A 20,571-nucleotide genomic window follows, 5' to 3' on the forward strand; every position below is an offset into this window, starting at 1 on the left:
AAGGCTTTGACCTGCCAAAAAGGTTTGACAGATCTTAACAGTTTTAAAACTGCCCTGCCAAACTACAATGGTAGGAGTGCAGTCATGTTCGTATTGTCACTGTAGTGGTGGCACAATAGGTGCTGCAGTCCACCAGTGACATTTAAGTTGGGTAGACTTTGTGCCGTATACTAGGAACTTATAGGTAAGCTAAATATGCCAATTAAAGTATAGCCAATTACAAAACGTTTTAGGGGTCACAGCAGGCATGGGGGCCTGGTTAGCAGAGTCCCATTGAACTGAGTAAAAAAATCTGCAGCGTTAGTTTAAAAATAGGGGTGATCTTTCAAAAAGAGGAACTTTGCTATAATTTCAGTAAAGGTAGGTGGATTGGCTAGTCTTGAGTTCAAATTGGCAGAGCAATATATTTTTCATAAGATAGTCGCATGAGATCATTATTCAAACAGTGTTTACAATTCAGATCTGTCACATTATATCACGTTGTTGGGATATGAATGTTTAATTTTATTTAATTGTTGTGCATGAAGCTGTATTTCAATATTAGGAAAACATAGATCATTAAAGTCAATATCTTTTAGTTTGCTAAAATGTGATACATTGTAATAAGGCAGCCAGGCCAGCTAGTCATATAGGGGGTGATGTGGGATTGTAAAAAAAAATTATGTGGCAATGTGTGAACGTGCTTAATACTGGGCCTGGGCGAATAACTCTGCTCCACTGGCGGAGTTTGCGAAATGCGGCAACTCTGCATTCCGCAGAGAACGCAGAGTTACTGGTAGCCTCACACTCCACAATGGATCAGAGTTTTCCACCCGTTGGCTTGCTCTTGATGTCCTTTCGCGAGGCGAGAGACTTCCGGACACTCGTGAGCGCAAACAAGACAACCCACCAGTGAGATATAGCGCTGTGCCAGCCATTTCCGACTCGTCTTTTGTAACGTAGGCGAGTGCGAGTGAGTGCAATCTACCACGGATGCAACCTGGAGAAGCTCAAGCATCTAAAATCTTCTCAAAAATACAACTTCCTGTTAAAAATCTTCTCTAATGGACAGTTTGCATTGCTTTTTTTGTGCAAGGAGTACATTTTTATTTTTTTCTACAACAGGAAGTGCCCCAGAGACTTCAACTTCGTGTTCCTGTCCAGCAGGCTCTTCTCAGTGTTTTGTCCATCTCCTCGTCACTTTTCACTTGGATTTCGAGCTGGAAGGATCACATTTTTTGTCTCCTGGATGTATTATTGGATTATAGGACTTTGTTGTATTTGAGATTTCACAAGTAAGTTCAAAAACACTTGTATAAAGGCTTGTTTGTTTGATAGCGGGCATGAACCAGCATTTCTCTGTACTTTTATTTGATTTTTTAAATTTATTGTGCTGGGTGGCCTGCATTTGGCGCCTAGTTATGGTTTTGCTTGTAATTTTTCTTCTGTAAAGGAAAAGTCTTTTACAGTTCACTGCATTTTCTCTATTTTTTGTTTTGTAAGTTTGTAATATTCATTTAATTCCCTATATTAATGTTAAGTGGCCTAGTCTGCTAATGAATAGGCGTTCCAGCTGTATGCCCAGTACCAGTCATGGGTGCATGATGAAACAACTGTTTGTGGTATCTGTTGAACTTAAACACCATGGATGGCATTGGATTAAATATAACAAAATGTTGGTAGGTGGTATTTCGCTTTTTTTTCTGCAAACAGTGTATGGTGGAGTAATATTTGATGCCTTTGTTTGATGTGTGTTGTTGTTGACTTAATGCTGTTTTTTTCTCCTGTACCAATGCCTTCTTTGTCTGGCCAGTGCATGAGAGCGTTTGTCATAGGCCACCATTTGTCTTTGTTCCCCATGTCATGTCATGTGGCCAGGGGCCCTTTTTGTATAGTCATTTATTGTCCTATATCTATATATGTTTTTTGTTTTCTATTCATCCTCATAGTTGTTTGATCATGTGGCTGGTGACCATTTTGTGAAGGCCGCCATTAGGCCTGCATGTGTTCTTCTTTGTTGTGGGTGCCATGCCTCCTTGCTGGTTGTTGCTTTTTGACCATGTGGCTGGTGGCCATTTTGTGTAGGCAGCCAGTGTGCTTCTAGATATGCATGTGTTCTTTGTTGTGGGCATGCCTCCTTGCTGGTTGTTGCTGTTTGACCATGTGGCTGGCAGACATTTTATGTAGGCAGCCAATGTGCTTTTTTTAGGCCATGCATGTGTCCTTTGTTGTGGCCATGCCTCCTTGCTGGTTGTTGTCTGACCATGTGACTGGCAGTCATTTTGTGGAGGCTGCCAATGTGCTTTTAGGCCTGCATGTGTTCTTCTTTGTTGTGGTGGCCATGCCTCCTTGCTGGTTGCTTTTTGACCATGTGGCTTGCGGCCATTTTGTGTCTTATGTTTGGGGCCTAGTAGGTCCATGCTTATTACTAAATGTACTGTATTAACAGTGTTTTATATTTTATTATGCATGTTATACATGTTATGCATGTTAAAATGTTATGCATTTTTTACATGCACCACTCCTTGCCTCCCAAATTCCTGGGGTTTTTCATGGTAGTCCCCGTCCCCTAGTACATCAGCAATTGAATTGTATTTTTTTTAATTGTATTCTGTTTAATTGGTTCCACAAACGTTATTTCATATAATTTAATAATAATAAGTATTTTTAATAATTATTTTTTTTAATTCCTTGATTTTAGAATTCTTTTTTAAAAATACATTTTAAAAAATGTATGTCATTTTTTTACGATTTTCATTTTTTTTCTCCATTTTCCCCATAAGCCCCATGTCTGCCTTAGATGTACAGCTGCACAACATTACATTATTCAAGGATTATTCCATTTGTCACCAGCACTCCCCTGAGTGCCACATGACAACTGGATGCACATACAGCTAACAGTTACTTTTTGTATGTTGTAGTTTTTGCTCTTTCTTATCCTTCCTGAGTGCACATGATAATGAAGGTTAATGTTGGTGTGGTTTTACAAATGGATTGCACTGTATTATTTCATAATTATTTATAATTTAAGTAGCGCAAATTATATTGTTTCCACTACTAATGCAACTGCAACAATGCCACGTTTCACTGATATTCTTCTTGCATGTTTGCTTTTAGGTGCATGAAGAGAAAGAGACATCACCCACGGTACTGCCAGACAGAATGCCTGCGCACGAAGTGACATTGTGAAGCTAAGTGCTGCTACCAACTGACAGCTTCAAGATGGCCCCAAACAAAGGTGCTACCAAGAAAGCGGACAGTCATAAGAAGGAGCTTCCCACCACTGGTATGTCACCCCGGACCTTTTTCTGGCAAAAACATGTGCCCGGCCTCTGGGGAGCAAGCTGGGAGCAGCATTCCCGCATCGACGGCACCACTCCAAACTAGGCCCAAGCCCATGTTTGGCACAGAGACAGCCTCTCTAATCACAGGAAAGCCGACGAGCAGTGATGTTGAATTGCACTTATCTCCTTCTCAAAGTAGTACCCAATTGTTGCCGGAAACTCAGGCCAGTGGACAACAACAGCTGCAGCCAGCAGTTCCTCCCAAAGTAGGAGCACATCAGGATGTTGAGCTTTGTGCTGAGGAAGCCAAAGAAGCCCCTCTTTCACAAGATCCACTGTCTTCCAGATCTCTGCCATCTTCTTCTTCAAGCCCCCCTTCTGATGATCAAGACTCCAATTGGATGCCACTTCAGTCTGAGACATGCCAGGAGAGGCAAGGAGTGAAAAGAAAGGTTCCTCAAAGCCTTAGAGTTATTGATGAAGAGGAGGAGGATGACGAGTCTGACTACAAGCCAGTCATCATGAATGTTAGCCTAGCCCCATTACCCCATCTTCTCAACCTACTCCAAGCGATACCACCACCTCCACCAGCTTCCATATTTACAAGGCTCTGGCTGTGACCTACATCCACAGCCACCTCAGTAGAAGTAGACACTGCAGAGAGGCAAACGTCATCAAAACAACACCCACCTACTGCCACTTCTTCAGACATTGTCAGTGGCAGCAGTGTTAGAAAGTTGACCTACCCAGTTTGAGACTTCTTTACGGTTAGTGAAAAGGAGTCGAACATTGCCATATGCTTCATTTGCCGAGCAAGTGTTAGTCGGGGTAGGCTTGATACAAACTATGGAACCGGAAGTCAAACAATACATTTGAAAAAACACGATGCAATCCACTGGGAGACGCACGTTAGCAGCCAAAAGCCTGCAAGTTGTGTTGGTGAAGGTGTTGAAAGCAGGGACTCTGATCCGATCATGGTGGAAGGTGAAGGTTAAGAAGAGGGTGACATTTTCATTACACAAATCAGACCTGTCCCCAGCAGAGTAGTAGTATCGTCGCCCATATCAGCAACATTGCAATTGCACAGGAAGACTCAGAGTCATGTCGAAAGTGAAACACCAATGCAAGAACATACAGTGGCTGCCCCCATGAGACACACATTGTGCCTACCACCACCTTCAGCTTGAAGTCGGCTGCATCAGTGGCACCAGTGAAGGAAAAAATCCAGGCTACTATTACCGCCATGTTTAGGCAAGAGGGGCAGTAAAATCTCCACCACCCAACAGCACATTTGTACAAGGGGAAGATGGCTAAAATGTTAGCATTGGACCTCCTCCCTTTTTCTTTTGTGTAAGGAGTGGGTTTTCTAGAATTTGTGGTGGCCATCTGCCCAAAATGGAAGGTTCCCAGCCAGACCTATTTCGCCAGAGTTGCTGTTCCAGCTCTACATCACAAAGTGCTGGAATTGGTTGGACAAGTTTTGCAGCAGAGTGCTGGCCACACAATCCACCTGATGACAGACATGTGGACCAGTTGCCAAGCCACTGATTACATGTGCATCACTGTACACTGGATCTCTTTTGTGGGGGTTAGAGAAATGACATCTGCAGGTGTTGACACTGCTGAAATCTTTAAGGTAGCTAGATGGAATCCCATATAACTGCAAACATCTTGGATGACTTTAACAACAAGGTCTTTGGATGACTGCGCCCCAGAGGGCTTAACATTGGATTTGTTGCTATGGACAATGGCAGTAATATAGTTAAGGCCATGCCATATGGTCTCTATTTCAGGGTCCTGTGTTTGTCGCACTGCATAAACATCATTGTACAGGACTTTCTCAAAAAAGAACTCAGAGTCAGCAACTTACTGTCCACATGCAGTAGAATCTGCACTCATTTTAGCCATTCTTTTAAAGCCCGCAAGCTGTAGAGAATTATCCAGCATAATAATAGAATGTCAGTAATATCCCTCATACAGGAGGTGCCAACACATTGGAATTAAACTTATTACATGTTGTACCAGCTCTTTGAACAGTACAGACCGATCAATGAATATGTCATGCAAAGAGGAAATGCAACTGTGAAAGGCATGGTCATTGAGATGGACAAATGGGGCCTGGTCAAATGCCTGATAGAGATGCTGATTCCTTTTGAAATTTTCACACAGGAAGTCAGCAAGAGGGACTGTGCCATGGGTCAAGCTATCCCATTGGTGCATATGCTGCAGAAGCAGCTAAAGGAGATGTCTGAAACATACTCAGGTGTGGATGAAAAAACAGATGCGCAGGAGAAGACAGAGAGATTAATCTTTCGCTTATCTATTAATAAACGACTGCAAAGAGACAGAGTGTCATCCAAACATTGCATCTGTGCCACAATTCTTGATCCACAGTACAAACAATCACTAGCCACTTTAATTCCTTTTTCAGACGGGATGTTTCAACCTACAAGACGTGGATTGCTGAGCAAGCCAGCAACTTAGAAAAAGAACGGCTGGGAATTAGAGGCCCACTCATGGGCAGATGTTCTGGGATGCAGCCTATAACTTCCATAGAGCCTGTGGACGGTGTTGTTAGCTCACGGCAGCCAAAACCAACACTAGCAACAACAAAAGGAACAGGAGCAGCAGCCCCAAAATCTGCATTTGATTTGTTTCCAAAGGCACAAATTAAGTCCACTGTAGAGGCGAAGGCAAAAGACGTTGAGCAAGATGGAGCACCAATGACTATTGAGAAGATGGTCCAGGCCTTCCTGGGTGACCCAACAGAGGTCCATCTGGATCAAAACCCATTGGTGTATTGGTATGCGAAGAGGCACAAATTGTCAGTTTTCAGCAGGCTGACAATAAAGTATCTGGCTTGATCTGTAGCCAGTGTGTCTGCTGAGTGTGTGTTCAGTGCAGTTGGTGCAATTGTCACAGTGAAAAGGACCAGTGTCTCGCCCCAAAACATCAAGAGATTAACCATGATCAAAATGGATTAGCACTTTATTCCCCTGAATTATAGCATACCTGAAATACAACAGGAGGTGGATGAGGGTGATTGGTCAGATTCAGATCATGGTAGTGCGTTAGCTGACCAACTTTTGAGTGAACCACCTGACATTGAGGACAAACTCTACTTCCTTGACTCCACCTGGGTCATCATAGAACTTTATACTTTCTTCTGTTGATGAACTGCTTTCAGAAAAAAGGATATAGCTAGCTGGGGAACATTATTATTTTATATTGTTTGTTTCTGTCTAATTGAATAATGACCCGCAACCATTTTAGGCACACGTATGGCCGGATTGGAGTTGGACCAGTGTGCAGTAAAGAACCCCCACCCCAAATCACTTCAAGGATATTTGAGAGACAATGCCTGCCTCCATTCTGTGCCTGTACCCTAGCAAGACTTCCCAAGGTATTTGATTTATAACTTTTGTGAATCAAAGAGGATCACAAATGTACCACTATGCTTGATCAGAACAGGCAAGTAATGCTATATGCCCCAACAAGTGATATGACCGATTTTTGTTTCAATGTTGAGATGCTTCATGTGACAGATAGTGAGAGTGTATTGTTTAACTATGTTATTACGCTCGCTTGTGTCATGATTGATATACAATATTGGTGACCTAATAATATGTGATAATTTTTTTCCTGAAGGTGATTGTTTTTTCTTTCCCCTTTGACTCTTAGCGAGATTCGTTTGTCACCTTTGACTCTTAGCGAGATTTGTTTGTCGGTGGCTTCAGACTGCTTTGTTTTCTGGTGCTTTGTTTTCTGGTTCATATTTGTCAAAGAAGACCCAACCAGCCCATTTAGCTAACAAACATAAATCTAGTCTAGACCAAAAAACTGCTCAATGTTTCTCTTGTTGTTAAACACAGCTATGTGTTACAGGTCACTATCTCAATTGAGTGGGTAGACTGTGACTCTCGGGAGCAGTTGGTATGGAGTTGGACATAATCTTTAATCAGAGTCTGGAGGATGATGGAAGGACTCAGAGCGTGGATTGACAACTTAAACAACTGCCAGAAGAAGGAAGTTAGCAACTTCATGGAAATCAACATGGATAATGATGAGTCTAAGAAGCCTACTCCAATTTGTGGACTGGTGGGGAGAGGTGCGTAGATTACTTGATTTGGGAAATCCAATGCTGCTGCATGTGAGTGTGCTGGCTGGATCAAACTTGAAACTATATAGTTGGGTGGGGGGACTGTTGTTGAAAGTAAATGGAGGAGAGAGATGATGGATGATGTCACATTATGCATGTGCTCTAGGCTAAATGTTACAATGATCCTGACAGTTGCGAGTTTGATCATCCGGATACATGCAGCCACATGTCTGTGATTGTTGGTTCTTGTAATTGCTCTCACTTAATTGATCGCACATCAGTCATAAAATGAATGATTGCAAAAGACTTTGCTCTTGCTTTGCCACCTCTGAGTTTTTTGGTACACTACTCACATGAAGACTACATTCCATTCAATCCTTCTTGATTCTACAATATCATGATAATCATTTCTGTTTTACAATCCGCAGGCCTTCTCTTCTCCTGCACCATAACACTCATGCTTACCTTATCAGACAGCTTCAGGCATGCACCCAGGAAGAATGATGAGGCAATCCAAGAAGAATGCAGATGCACCACCCAATTTGGCAATGCAGACTAGCATCATTTTTCTTCCAATAATTTTTTGGGGAGCTGTATGCGTTAGCTTCACCCCAACATGAAGTACATTTACTATTTTTCAAATGTAGGTGACCAAACATTTTTAGATAGCTTGGGTCTCACTGGGGCTGATGGAATGCAAAGTTAACTGTGTCATACATACTCATTGTAGGAAAATGCCACTGTTGGCATGGTTACCCCCTAACTTTTTGCCTTTTGTTGATGCTAGCTATGATTTAAAGTGTGCTGGGACCCTGCTAACCAGGCCCTAGCACCAGTGTTCTTTCCCTAAAACTGTACCTTTGTCTCCACAATTGGCACAGCCCTGGCACACAGATAAGTCCCTTGTAAATGGTACCCTGGTACCAAGGGCCCTGTGGCCAGGGAAGGTCTCTAAGGGCTGCAGCATGTATTATGCCACCCTGGGGACCCCTCACTCAGCACACGCACACTGCCTCACAGCTTGTGTGTACTGGTGGGGAGGAAAAGACTAAGTCGACATGGCACTCCCCTCAGGGTGCCATGCCCACAACCCACTGCCTGTGGCATAGGTAAGTCACCCATCTAGCAGGCCTTACAGCCCTAAGGCAGGGTGCACTATACCACAGGTGAGGGCATAGCTGCATGAGCACTATGCCCCTACAGTGTCTAAGCCAATTCTTAGACATTGTAAGTGCAGGGTAGTCATAAAGAGTATATGGTCTAGGAGTTTGTCAAATACGAGCTCCACAGTTCCATAATGGCTACACTGAATACTGGGAAGTTTGGTGTCAAACTTCTAAGCACAATAAATCCACACTGATGCCAGTGTGAGATTTATTGAGAAATACACTCAGAAGGCATCTTAGAGATGCCCCTGCATGCCAGCCCAACTGCTAGTGCTAGGCTGACAAGGCCTGTGCCAGCCTGCCACTTCCAGACTAGTTTCTGGCCACATGGGGTGAGTGCCCTTGTGCACTCTGTGACCAAGAACAAAGCCTGTCCTGGATGGAGGTGCCTCACACCTCCCCCTTCAGGACCTGTTACACCTGATGGTGAGCCTCAAAGAAGCTACAACGCCCCAGGGCATTCCAGCTAGTGGAGATGCCCGCCCCCCCCAGACCCAGCTCCCCCTTTTGGCGGCAAGTCCAGAGGAAATAATGAGAAAAACAAGGAGGAGTCAACCTCCAGGCAGGACTGCCCCTAAGGTGAGGTGACCCCTTCCTTAGAAAATCCTCCATCTTGCTTTGGAGGATTTAGCCCAATAGGATTAGGGATGTGCCCTCCTCCCCAAAGGGAGGAAGCACAAGGAGGATGTAGCCACCCTCAGGGACAGTAGCCATTGGCTACTGCCCTCCAGCCCTAAACACACCCCTAAAACTAGTATTTAAGGGTGACTCTGAACCCAGGAAATCAAATTCCTGACAACCTAAGAAGAAGAAGGACTGCTGACCTGAGAGCCCCGCAGAGAAGAAGGAGATGACAACTGCTTTGGCCCCAGCCCTACCGGCCTGTCTCCATATTCAAAGAACCTGCAACAGCTACGCATTCAGCAAGACCAGTGACCTCTGCCAAATCAGAGGACTGCCCTGCAACCCAAAGGACCAAGAAACTCCTGTGGACAGCGGCTCTGTCCAAAGCAACAAGAAGAAACCATCTTTAAAGGGACTCCCACCTCACTTCTGAAGCGTGAGTCCCCAACACTCTGCACCCAATGCCCCCGGCCGGTGTCCAGAGAAACCAACACTGCAGCGAGGACCCCTCCAGGCGACACTCACAGCGTGTCCACCCTGAGACGACCTCCCTGCACCCCCATTGTGACGCCTGCAGAGAGAAGCCAGAGGATCCTCCTGACCGCGACTGCCCGGTAACAAAGAACCCGATGCCTGGAAGAAGCACTGCACCCGCAGCCCCCAGGCCGGAGAGGAACCCACTACCAGTGCATGAGTGACCAGCAGGCAGCCCTCATCTTTGCCCAGTCAGTGGCTGGCCTGAGAACCCCCTCTGTGCTCTGCCTGCATCGCCAGAGTGACCCCGGGTCCCTCAATTGATTTCAATGCAAAACCCGACACCTTCTTCGCACACTGCACCCGGCCGCCCCTGTACCGCTGAGGGTGTATTTTGTGTGCCTGTTTGGGACCCCGCCCCAGTGCTCTATAAAACCCCCCTGTTCTACTCCCTGAGGATGTGGTGGAAGCAACACTAACTCAGTGTGCAGGATCTTCATTTGAGTTCACCTCAGTGGAGTGGGACCTAGCTTCCGATGCCTTAACTTTTAGTGCACTGGCATGCTACTACTACACCACCACAGGACCTTGAGAAATCATGCAGCCCTTGCTTCATCTATTCAGGTAAGGGAACATTGTTGTACTTTTAGTTTAGGCAATATAATTGGCAAATCTCTCCGCCCCACTCCTTATGGGTCAAATATGATTGCAGAATGCACTGCAGAGACTAGGAGAGTAGTAGGACAAGGGTACCTAAACACACAATTAATTGTTATACACTATCAACAGATTTTACATGCTGCGCTAAAAGGAATACACTATCAGGAGATTTGAAAAAACATGGTGCGTAAAGGCAGCAGTCTGAAGTAAAACACCCCAAAAGGCATTAACAACTATAAATATTATCCTCCGTCCCTGACAAAAAGAATAGAAACCCATGCCTTCCACTCACAACTGGCCCACCCCTATCCCCAAATAAATATCCCTTCCCCCAACCAATGTCCAAAAAAAAACTGTCCAATTATCCATTTTAAAAGAAAACAAAGTGAAATGTTCTGAACCCAAAAACCCATTCCCACCCTCTCCATCTACAACAGGTCCCACCCTCCAAAATAAAAGGTTAAAAAAAGGGGCAGAAGAGGCCACGAAAGGCAGGCCAGGACTCATTTGAGGAACCCCTCCTTGTGTCCCTGCCTGGCTTATATTTGTGCAAGCCTTCTAATGACGCGATATTGGAAAGCAGTGTCGGGGCAGCAGTGATGGTATGGCAGCGGGCAGTTGCCCTGAAACTGCGGCACTGGTGTTGTTGAGCATGGGCTGGAGGCACTGGGGGCCTGAGCATTTGGCAGCGACTGCTGCTGCCTCCTGCTCCTCCTCCTCGAGGACCATCAGTCACTGATAATCTGCCCTGATGGCCTCCAGCTTCTGCCTCCACAGCCAGGCTGCTATTTCCTGCTGTGATGGTTGACCAGCAGGAATAGTTATATAAGAAAAAAAGAAAATAAATTGTAAACAATACTCTGATCAAAACACTTGTTCAAAATCATATAGTGGCACAGTAGCAGTACATTTGCTGGTCATCTCAGGCCATTCAATTTTAAGGTGATTAGAGTCACAACCATTATGCATTATGGAGTACAAGTATTCTTCTCTCTCCTGATGTGCTAGATTAATGGTGGCATTGCTAGCTCAGCTGGCACTCTAGTCGTACTTGTTACTGTCTGCAGCTGGGGGAGCTGTACTAGAAAATTATCTTATTCAAATGCCCTTTTTCTTCTCCTAAATAAATGCCTTTCAATTGTACCCGGACTACAAGGCTAATGAATGCTAAGAATGAAACACACCACTTAGTATAATAAAATCAATCATGCAGACATCCTGTCTGTTATAAGTGGACTGTGGCAAAAGCAATGTACTGCAGTTCAGTGAAAGGAATAAGGAATGGGATATATAGAGATTTTATTTGACACGTTCGTCACAGACTATCCCATTCAGGAAAATCAAGGCACTTAGTACCACTTTACTCACTGTCCTCATCACCCTCCTCCACCATACTTTGTAATAATTACTTTTTTTCCAAAAAATACATTGGGTTTGCAGTAAGGAAAGGAATCTTCTTAACTCACTCAACTGCAGGGTAAGGTAGAGGGGGTTAGGCTGGGTAGATAGAGTACACGCTTTACTGATCAATTCCTCATCATCATCATCATCATGTGCCCAAGGTTTAGCTAGTAGTGTGATTCACTGTGGTTGGCAAATGTTGAAAGAAACAGTACTAAATCCGCCATGATGAATGATATTTATATATCAATTGGCTAGAAAAATGTGGCGCAAGCAAAGTGTGGATTATTCAAAATATTCATAAGGGTGGTACAGAACTTAGGAAAGATTAATGAAATGAAGTACGAGGAAGCGACTGGCCCAGGGGGCACTGGGAGAGAAGGGAAAACACCTTATTTTTGCCTTGCCATGCATTGAAAACTGTTTGACATATTAACTTAACTTAAGCAGACAGATGCACATTGCATAGCCAACATTGCAGTGCTGATTCTGCCAAATTGAACCATGCAGGTCATCATGGGTGGCACAGGTGAAAGGCCTTAACGAGGGAGGGAGGTAATGGTTAATGAATTCTGGGATACATATTACCTGCCTCGATTGAAAAATACTGTGAAACAAGGGAATAGTCAGAAATGCCACCCAATCCTTTGATAAAAGCCATTGCAAGCGAGTAAAGCAGGTAAGAAGAACACCCCTATCCAGTAGAGCTCTCTTGTTTCTTCATTCCAAGCTTTTATCTATTCATCATTGCAAATGTGTTCTTCTAGTACTCTTATTCTTCAGCCTTGGCTTTGATACACACCATTTAAGCTTTACATTCTCTCATCCAGTCATTCACAATTTAAAACCATCTAAATTCCAAACATGGCTCTCAACTGACCTTTCACCAACATCCATTCACCCAATACTCACCCATGCATCCTTTCACCCATTCACCCATCCAAGAGATACAACCCATCTGAGGATTCCATTCACCCCTCCAGACAAGAAATCCTTTCACCCATATCCTTTTACCCACCTGCGCAGACATCCTTTCACCCGTACACCCTTTCATCCATCCTTCACCCACCAATGCATACGATCATTATCACCCACCTATGTGATTATTATGCACCCTTTCACCCACACATCCTTTCACTCATTTTATATTTCACCCATGCCTTCTTTCAATTTTCCAAACCACATCATAGTTCAAGTTCATTTTATGAACCTTAGTCTGCTGAGTTGCAGATAGAAGAGGGCGTTAATACTTTACTCCCACTGTATCTGCTAAAGTAGGGTGTTTACAAGTGAGTCAACAACACTAGTACACCCATTGTAGTGACTATATTACTAACTGTCAATGAGCAAGCAATATGACTTTCCACCACTCGCTGCTGCTGCCGCCGAGACTCCCCCTTCATCCGCTCCCGCAGCCGCGTTGTCACAGTGTCTTTTCCTCGGGATCTGCGTGCTGCTGAACAAGAAGGCCCACCTCCCGGCGTCATCGACTCAGACAGCTTTAACAGCACAGAGTTATGATGAAGCCAGGTGGGGGGAAGGAAAGTGGGGTAGGGAACAGCTGGGAGAGAGATCTGAAAAGGAAGAGATTAGAATAAGCATGCACATACTCATTAATGACCATCTAATTCACCATCAGAGCCTTTGCGTACATGCATCTCCATAATACCAGATTGAAACTCTTTGTGATTGGGCAATAGCCCCTTCTGTAAATCACAACACCAGAATGAACTGAGACCTCAGAGTCCCAAGAAGACCAGAGCTTTAGACCATGGACACTCTCTGAAATATCAATCATAGAACCACTTATGCATTGATGAAACTCTAAACATTAGATCCCTGTTTAGATGACTCATAAAACACTTAAAGAGGTCTTTTCAAATCATGTAAAACACCTTAATATGTATCTCGCATATCATGCATCTTAAACAATGAAACTGTGATTTCTTTATCTTTGAAATTCTTTTTCAATAAAGGTTCTCCTGTGCATGAAAAGAGCTTTTACTGGAGCACGTTGCTGTCGTGAACTGAAGCGCTTTACTGAGCGCGTTTTGCTGTGGTGAACTGAAGTGCTTTACTAAGCGCGTTTGCTGTCGTGAACTGGAGCGCTTTATTTAGCACGTTTTGCTGCCGCGAACTGAAGCGCTTTACTGAGCGCATTTGCCGCCGTGGACTGAAGCGTTTTGCTGAGCGCGTTTTGCTGCTTTGCTCCAGAGGAAGGTCCCTTGAGGTCTGACGGCATCGAAGTCTTCAAAATAGTGAGCCATGAGGTTGGGTGTGGCAGGGCTTTATAGGCCAGCCACACCCCAAGATGGCTGCTGCCTCTAAAAACATGGGAAATGTAGTCCCTTCGTAGAATAACACTGATAAGTGCATCTTGACCACCAATGGCCTGAACCTGCAGCTATGTGGGTTTTACCATAGGGCAAGCGACGTTACTGGCCATTCTTGGAACACGCAGGGTTGACCAGTGGTGCGCATAACGCGCTGCAAATCCGTGCAGCGGACCTTCGGGTGGAACCTGGACCGCGCGCAACCTTGATCCTGACACACGCCTGTGCTGACGCAGTCTCTGCTGGCCCCAGCACTGGTGGTCAGTGCGGCTAGGAAAAAATATTACACAATTTAGATGCCAGATACGCCTCCCCCTACTGTAATTTTTTAATAGCAAAATACAACTGCAATACATCACTATATTTTGGTTACAGACATATCTTCTATCAAAATATCAGGCAGGCTTTTTGTTGGTTGGCAGTTTTTTAGAAGCCAGGTAGTCAAGTTAAAAAAAAAATCTTTTGGTAATGGAGGGGCAGAAAAAGCTATTGATAAATCTGAGTTTTTCAAGAGAAATTAAAGGGTGCAAGAATTGGTCAATGAAGGACATATGGTCTGGGTTGGCTAATGCAATGGAGCCATCCTCCTCAAAATTCCAAACATGGGGCATGGTCATCAACTGCTAGTATACTATAATAATAGACACACAACATTGGAGGGTACAAACAATTACATGACCATGTTCAAAAACACCTGTTTTCCCTTTTTTTTAATGATTGAGCTGGAGCAAGAAAAAGAAAGCCTTCTCATGAAACATGCATGGAATCCCTTACATGGGCATGCAATCTTAAGTACCTGGGTTCTCTGAGCCTTCCCACCAGTACACAAAATATAAAAGGGGAGAGGGAATACTCACTGACAAAGCAGAAGAAAGAAAGCTACAGACAGATTAGTTCAGCCAGACAGTTTGAAGTAAAGAAACTTGAAATATTGAAAATAAGTAAATAGGATAATGCAAGGATAAGAAGAATTTATGAAACAGATAAATTGAAGTGGAGTTGGAAAAAAAAATAGGAAACAGGCACAGTAAAAAAGTAAAAAATAATTCTAAATGTGGTGCAGTAAAAGTTAGGGAAATAAATATTAGTATTAACAACAACAGAAGGACTTGCTGGGGCCAGCATAGCCATCTGCCCAGGCACTTGTGGAGGGGGCACCTTCAGGTCCCTCACCCACCTCACTAGCCCTCATCTTGCCCCTGGATGTTGGATGATGTAAGAAAACAAATTAGAAAAGATTAGTGGTACTGTTAATAAATAATCTCTCCAAGAATATTATTTTTTTTAAAGGAAAAGGCAAACACAGTTACATTTCTACATCAGTGGTTCAGAGCACCTGTATAATAATACAAGTATCATGGACCATCCTATTTAAAATTTCCTAACCCTATTACAAAATTTCCTAAAGTACATTTTGGAATTACTATTAAATTGCAATGAATGATTTCTACAGTTCTCATCTCATTCTCAATCTCTCAATGCATAGATGGATGCATGCATGCAAAACAACTACACATCACTGGGAAATTGCTTGGCAGTTGGCACTGTAGTAGCTACAAAAAATAAAGGCACAGACAAGTGAGAGAACAATATTAACTATCACTATCTTAGACAGGACAGCACACAGGAGGAGTCTCTGCATTACTTTTTAATCTGTCTAAGCAAGCACCAAAATCAAGTACAATTAGGTAGCGCCGATCACCTGTCTAGATGACAAGGCGATCACATAATATTGTATTTGTAATATAAAGTTAACTTACCTGCCTGTGAACAGCATGCTTGCTATTTGGGAAGAAACTTCAAACTATTAGCATAGAACACAATTATTAATTAATTATTACTCACCAAGCCCCGCAACTTCTACACCTAGCAGGTCCAGCAGGTCTGTTTCACAGTCCAGAATATCAGTCTACCAGTACGTTAGCTGTTGCTGGGTGCGCTGGACCCTTGAGCTGTGGTGCACAGCCCGGCGCACCCTATCCCAGCGTTGCTGGTGCTCCCGAAGGCCAAACCCAGACTCGGGCCTGCCACCTGCTGCCAAGGTGGATGGGAGGTGGCGCTGAACATAAAAACACCAATGCAGCCACCTCTGAAAAAATATTGTGGGGCTGCACCCCTTCATGGCAGCACCAGGGACTTTGGAGGGTAAAAGATAAGAAAGGAAAAAAGGAAGGAATGAAAAAAAAAGGAAAGCAAAAAAAATTAAAAGTAAAAGCATCACAAAAAAACCACAACAAAATTCAGAAAAAAGTTGACATATAAAAACACAAACAGAAAAGGTAATATAATATACAAAAATTAGGGGAGAATACGTTTTAAAGGTGTGGAATGGGACAGATAGAAGAGGGATAAAACTATGCCCCAGGGCCATAATTATGCAAAAACCAAGATGGCTGGCACCCATGCGAACCACGTGGTGCCATTCACGTGAGAATTCCATCACAAGGACGTACTTTACATTGCCAGTGACGTTAAATGTTAACTGATCCAGGAAGAAACTCCACCGGCTAGCGGAACTGCGCATAGTGCGATGGAGTTTTTTATGAACTTTGCAAAGTTCTGTGTAGCAGGACTATGCAAACTCCACCCAGGCCTACCTAATACAGAAATTGCCATAAAGGGTATCTGACAGCTAATATGTTCTACCTCCTTACTGAGACCATGTTTACCCATTTCCAGTTCCAAAAGTCAAGTACTTTTTCTCAGTCTGAGAGTTCATTTAAGGTTTCCTCTGTGATTCCTTTTAGGGATATGGTCAATTACATAAAAAGTAAAATTCTCTTTTGTAGATGTTGCTGTAATGTTTCTACATTTGTGTTTTCAAGCGTGTTACAGGGCTGCCTATGCATGGTAACTGGTACAGGCAGAGTATTAAGTATTCAGTGCATGTACTGTTACAAGCAAGTGACTGATTCTTTAGCCTTTGTTTCCCTCCTATTGAATGTTTGTTGAGTTTACAGATACACTAATATTGGCATTTGTGGAAGCTTGGGGTTTTGGACAACTGTGAAGCTGTTTTATGGTCTTATCTTTGAACTCTGAGATGCATATGAGCATTGTGAGTGTGGAGCCCTTCTAAAGGACATCTGTGATACAGTTGATATGATATCTGACAAGGTTGTTGGATACGAGTCCAATGTCTTTTGAGTGTTTTCTGTATGTCATTATAGCCTTCATAGAAGATGGTGGTAAGTCTGTTCATGTTTTCTTCTTGTCTGTCATCTTTCTTGGTGAGAAATTAACATCTTTGTTGGTTGTGGCTTCCATGACAGGATTGGTTTGAGACCTCATTCAGTGAATTGTTCTACTGTTTCTTTGGCAGTAGCTTAAAAGACTTCTTCACTTATGAAGACTAGCTATTTTTTTGTCATGGAGTCCTTCCTATGAAGTCTGGTTTGTAGTGTGTTATCTTTGATATAGATAATAAGGTTCCAGATATTCCACTTAGTATCTTGAGGTATGATATGCAAGTCTGATATTGTGATATGTTAGACAAATTGACAGTTAGGGTTTACCCTGGTGACTAGATCATGTGCTTGCTTTCTGGTTCTTGCCAATCTACAATTGATTCTTCCTGGTCCTTCATTTCAGTGTCTTGGCTTTATTTGGTTTTAGTATTCTATGAGTAATGAATGAATGACCATAAATTAATGAATTAAGATGTGATTTAGAAAGTGCAACAGCTGCCCTAAGTAGGGCATCCCGGCAGTGGCTACAATACAGTTGACATGCCTGCGAGAGCTAGTCCTGAATGAAAAGACACGTTTTGAATTTATTGCAAATGACAGAGATAGAATGAGATAGATTCACATGAATGGGAAGTGTGTTTCTGTGTTTAGTGGGCAAGAAGGAAAAACAACCCCCAGCAATTCTGACACATTGAATTCTAAAAATGGTTAGCAAGCTGGGCCCAGAAGACCGTTAAAGCTCTTCCTGGAGACTGATGATATATTATTTTTTGCAGCTAGTCAGGGCCTCCTTCTAGTACCATTCTATATGCTGTAAGACGATAGGCTTGAAAAAAATGTGGAGCTAATGCAAACTTTGCATATGAAAGGAAATGGAGTGACGACTACGTACATGTAGGAGAAGATCAGCAGCCATGTTCTGGACAATCTGCAGCTGATGGGTGGAATATTAGGGAAGGCCTAGGAACAGTGACTTTCCATAATCAACTCTGGAGTACCTGCAGTGTGAAACACAATTTTTTTACTGGGAGAAGGCAGGAAATCCAGGATCTTGCTAAATTATTTTAGCAAAGAAAAGCAAGAAACTAAGACAGCTGAGATCTGAAATTAAAAAGAAAGATAATGGTTGATTTGGATCCTGAGATTTCTGCCTTTCTTGGGAGTGGGAGGGATCTGACCTAGTTTACGTGGCCACCAAGTAGAGGACAATACAGAAAAGACAAGGATCTCAGAATTTTCTCAGAATTGCGCTGGAGGTAGATTTTAGGCATTCATTTGGCTACTGCATGGAGACAAAGTTTAAACATCTCTTGTGTGTGAAAGATTTGCTCAGAAACATAAAAGACACAAAGTATGTTCTTATGTCTTGTCTTGGGTTCGGAATATTGCCCCTTTTTAAAACTACTTTAATTCTCCAGATTATTGCCTCTCCTGCTTCACTCCCTGATGATTTGTTATCAAATGAGGATCGTACAATGAAGTTTATATTGCCTGGTTAGATTTGATGCGTCATATGTCTTTTCAAATGAATAAACTCTTCCTAGTTGATATTCTACTTGATCACACCTGGAACATTGTCTACTTCCTCTTTATACCTTTCATATCTGCCTTCCTCAATTGTTTTATCAATATTCTTAACATATTGTTAGAGGGTTCTCTGTGGTTCTCTTCCTATTTTTTCATGATCTGTTGTTTTTGAGCGTGGGGGTATTAACATTCTTAGGGCTAGATGTACAAACATTGATATTACTAAATCAGAAATTGCAATATTACCCAAAACACAACTTGGGAGTCTGTAACTTTAAATGTGTCAAAATGACACTTCCTCAGTTAGCAAATTGGTAAAACTCACTATTGCAATTTAGCGATTTTCTAATACTGAATCAGTATATATTGAATCAGTATGTAGGGATCGCAAGTTGGGAAAATCACATTTGGGAACAGCTTGATGACTTCACATTGAGGAAGTGCTTTAATGCGTACCTATTTCAGGGCTGAGTAACACAGATGAAGTGAGGGATTGATTCCTGAACTAACTTTTCGTTTTTTGGGAGTGCAACTTTGGAATAATTAAGGATGTTCAAAGATGAATCAGAAAAGGATGCTGGTGGCAGGAAAAGAAAATTTTAATTCAGTGAAATGTTCCTGAAGGTGCTGATGGAGAAATGTGTGGCTCATAATGATGAGCTTTTTGGAATGATTTCTTTCACTGTTTTTGAGTCACAAAACAATAAAATATAGGACACTGGGCAAAATAAATTCCACAGGAGTGACCCAGCACACATCCCTTGAATACGAAAAAGAAGGTGCAATTTGCATTCAAGGAAAAAAAGGTCACAATCGTCTTGCACAGGCATGTGGGACAGGTGGGGACCCACACAACAGCCAACACCAACTCCTTCAGAAACTCTAATTGAGTCCACTTTACAGACAAAGAGTATTGTTGGTTTAACCGACTGTAGCCGGGCGTCGGAACACCCAGCTACCACCAATGGCGGCCTCCAGGCAGCACGATATCCTGTGGGGCACCGCCGGGGAGGACCCGGAAGACGAATGCGCTGGGAATCCAGATATCCGGATTCCCGTAGTACTAAGGGCCGGACTTCCGCGACAGCCGGAGGAGGAAGAGAAGAAAAACGGGGAAGCAACAGAGAGAAGAACAGAACCATTGCACGGAGAACAGCGATGGTCAGAACAGCTGATTCAGGAGGGAACCTCCGATGAAGGGCAAGGAGGCCCAGAAACACGAGGACTCCGCCACGTCCTTGGAGGGGCGAGGCTCAAGCAAGTACGGTCCTGCTTACAAAGTGGGATAAAAGCCTTGGTGGGGAGGGAGGAGGGAGCAGGAGGTGAAAGGGGGTGAAAGGAGAAAGAGGGAGAAAAGGAAAGGGAATTAAACAAAGTACAGGCAAGGACCAGAAGAAAACCTAGTGGGGTTTTCTATATAGGTGGCTAAAAGAATTACTGGATATAAGCATTTCCCTTGATTGTTTTTTTTTGTGGTTGTCTTGGTAAAAGGGTGAAACCTATTCTTTAAGTGTGGCCCCCCATCACTTTCCTTCACGGGCGGTGTGAGTTTGAAGTGTCTTCTTGAGGGATCTAGCTCACATAGAAGATTGCAATAATTGGTCACCCCTCCCCTTCTAAAAACCCGATTCCCTATCACCTCACCGCACCCCCTCAAGACCCTCCTACTATACCAAAACGACTTCAAAGCAATCCCAGAGTAAAGACTTAACTTACCTTCTTTCCTTTCCCCGGTTTCCCTGACAACGCCACTCCACCAAGAGACCTTCGGCTGCACCAAAGAAGACCTGAAAGAGAGAAGAGAAAAGAAAGAGTTGTATTCACTGGGAGATAGAG

This window comes from Pleurodeles waltl, chromosome 5 (genome assembly GCF_031143425.1).
Source record: "Pleurodeles waltl isolate 20211129_DDA chromosome 5, aPleWal1.hap1.20221129, whole genome shotgun sequence".
Lineage (NCBI taxonomy): Eukaryota > Metazoa > Chordata > Amphibia > Caudata > Salamandridae > Pleurodeles > Pleurodeles waltl.